The following is a 3382-nucleotide window of genomic DNA, read 5'->3' as shown; positions in this document are numbered from 1 at the left end:
TAATCACTCTACCACTAGGCCATACTCCTGACCTAGGGGAAACATTTTATTTATGTATTTGTGTATTGACGGTTTTGAGGTTTGAACTCAGGGGCTGGGCACAAAAGCTCTACACTACTTCCAGGTTTTTCTGTGTAGGTGATGCTGAGGAATCCAACTATCTCCTGGCTTGCGCTGCCACACCACGCCCACACCTACCAGCTAGCCTGAGCTACCTGTTTCGCGAGTGCAGGTGGCCCATGACTCTGCTTCACGGGTCAGAATGTCATACCCAGGCTATCCCTCCACAGGCTACCCACATTTCCCTAGATATCCTCCTGCAGGTCAGGAGTCTTTCCCCCCCTCCCCAGGTCAGTATCCTTATCCCAGTATCTTCCCTCCAATGGGAGGAAGTTCTTAACCACCAGCTCCAAGACCTGGCTACCCAGGAGCTGGATGCTACCCTGTGCCTGGAGGCTATCCAGCTCCCGGAGGCTATCCTGTTGCCCCACACCCAGGGGAGCAACATCCTATTCTGAAGGACAAGGACTTGGAGCCCTACCAGCTGGAGCAGGCTTTTCTGGCTATCCACAGCTGCCATCACAGTCTTATGCTGGAGGTCCAGCTCAGGTCTCACTTCCTGGTGGCTTACCTGGAGGACAGATGCCTTCTCAGTATTCTAGAGGAAGAGCTCCTTTTCCTAGTCAGCCTGCTGCAATGACTCAGGGAACTCAAGGTACAATGCAACCAGCTGCCAATGTTTACCCTATGAGAGATGTAGAAATTCTCCATAAAGCAATGCTCAGAGCAATGATTGTTCCATTGATCAGAGGCAAAAAATTAAAGCAGCTTTTTTTCTTCTTCCTATTTTTATTGTAATTAATAGAAGTGTTACATTATATTCACCAGATAGAAGGTACATTACTTCACAAATATTGATACCCTCTCTCATGTCATGGTCCCCATTTCCCTTCCCCCCATCTTGATTCCCCCCTTCCCAATCCTATTTCAAATAACCAATTAAGCATATATAAAATATATCAGCTAACAAGGTGAAATGTAACAATATGAGATAACCAAGGGATGGCAAAAGAGATGAGAGATAACATAATACATTAAGGACAATAATCACTCATTATATGGCTTTTGTTTCTATATCCTAGAAGTCCTTACATTTGGTGTCATATGTATCTAGATTTTGTTCTATTGTGAATCGCTGCTAGGAGAGCCCAAAGTTTCTCCTGATTAGGACAAATGAGGGAAACCATTGAGCCTATGTTCCTTTGAGTCTGGCTTACTTCACTTAATATGATTTTTTCTAAGTACTTCCATTTCCTTACAAATGGGGCGATGTCATTCTTTCTGACAGCAGCATAGAATTCCATTGTGTACAAATACCACATCTTGTTGATCCACTCATCAACTGAGGGACATCTAGGTTGGTTCCATATCTTTGCTATGGTAAATAGTGCTGCAATGCACATCATTGTGCTAGTGGATTTAGTATGTCCTTGTTTCTGGATGATTGGGTAAATGCCTAGTAGTGGAATTGCTGGGTCATAGGGGAGTTCTATGTTTAGTCTTTTGAGGAACTTCCATGCTGCTTTCCATAGTGGTTGGTGGCAGTGCAAACTCGTTCAACCACTAAAGCAGCTTTTAAAACCATGTATGGCAAGGATTTAATCCAAGATCTCAAGTCGGAATTGAGTGGCAGTATGGAAGAACTGATCATTGCCTTGTTCATGCCTCCCACATACTATGATGCCTGGAGTTTATGGAATGCACTGCAGGAAATAGGAACGCATGAGCGAGATTGAGATTTGGGGTACCAGAACGAATCAAGAAATACGAGAAATTGTCAAATGTTATAAATTACAATATGGCCAAGACCTTGAAAAGGGCATTACATCAGACACATCAGGGCGTTGTGAATGTTCACTTATATCCATGTGTCAGGGAAAACGTGATGAGAGTCAGAGCATAAACCACCGCATGCCTCAGGGGGATGATCAGCGCCTTTATCAAGCTGGTGAGGGGAGATCAGGAACAAATGAATCCTGCTTTAACATGATCCTTGCCACAAGAAGCTTTCCTCAGCTGAGAGTTACTAGGGAGGCTTATTCCAGGATAGCTAATCGAAATTTGTTAAGCAGCATGAGCCGTGAATTTTCTGGATATGCTGTAAGTGGTTGGAAGGCCATCTTGAAATGTGCCTGAATTCCCCTGCCTTCTTTGCTGAGTGCCTCTACTATTCCATGAAAAGTGCTGGCACAGATGACTCTACCCTGATCAGGACTGTGGTCACTCGCAGTGAGACTGACGTTATACAAATAAAACAGATATTCACTTAGATGTATCAAAAGACCCAGGCCACAATGATTCCAAGTGATACAAGTGGAGATTACCGGAAGCGCCTTCTGGGAATTGTGGGCCAGTAGAAAGGATTTGCTTTTCCCCTTAATTAATGAAACTATTCATGGCTTACCAAGACTGCTTGATTGCATGCCCCTGACCGTGTCAGGGGCATGTATATGGACTGCACATGACGTTATGGCCTTAATGTTTTTTTTTCCTCTATGTAAAAGCCATACCACAATGATGTTGTAATTCTGAGATGTTTGTAAAGCTTCATTTTCAATGCATTTATTTCTAATCAAGATTTCAAACTGAATAAAAATCACTCTAATCTCTAAAAAAAATGAGCTCTTTAAATGGGCTCTTCTAATGCTTTGTTGTTCCAGCTTCAACTCAATACTTGATCCCAAGGGATGCCTCATGTTTTAGATAGCCAACAGTATAATACAAAATTCATCTTTAGTATCTATTCAATATTAAAATTTATCAGACCACTATAATGATATTCATATTTATTGTTTATTTGGTATTAAAAGTCACAACATACAAATGTGAATAAGTTTGAAAATACCTTTCAGTTTCTATGAGTCCAGGATATAGAATATCATAGTTGTCGATCTCTAACAGAAGTATACCATGCAATAGAAGCCAATTTATCAAGTAATCCTATCAAAACTTTATCAGTGGTTCCTCTCTCTAGAGTACTTTCACAGTACTGGAGCTGGTCTTCTCTGGACTTAGTAATTCAGGAGCAAATAAAAGAGCAGTCCTAAGCAAGACCCAAGTGTAAATTTCCACACCCTGATCCTTGTAATGCTATCCCATTATATTGATCATTACAATTAAATCCTTAAGTCCAGCCTATATTTAGTGCCACAGAACTATGCATAATCATCAATGCCAGCAGGGACAACTCATTTTAGTCTATCCTAAAAGTTTTCTACCACAAAACCAATATTGATACTCTTCCAATAAATCACATAATAATAAACATTCTTTCAGTTGTTACGTAAAATGAGCTTTACTTTTTCACTTATTGAATTAAAAA

The 3382-nt window shown here is 41.1% G+C and overlaps 1 pseudogene; it reads left to right on the top strand.

The window, feature by feature from the left end:
* The first annotated feature begins 262 nt into the window (after positions 1–262).
* LOC150056798 (annexin A7-like) lies at positions 263–2417 on the top strand (annotated as a pseudogene).
* Positions 2418–3382: the final 965 nt, after the last annotated feature.

This window comes from Megascapheus bottae, chromosome 11 (genome assembly GCF_031878675.1).
Source record: "Megascapheus bottae isolate mThoBot1 chromosome 11, mThoBot2.hap1, whole genome shotgun sequence".
NCBI classification, from domain to species: domain Eukaryota; kingdom Metazoa; phylum Chordata; class Mammalia; order Rodentia; family Geomyidae; genus Megascapheus; species Megascapheus bottae.
The sequence above is the reverse complement of the archived record's forward strand: the minus strand, read 5'-3'. Positions and strand labels throughout refer to the sequence as shown.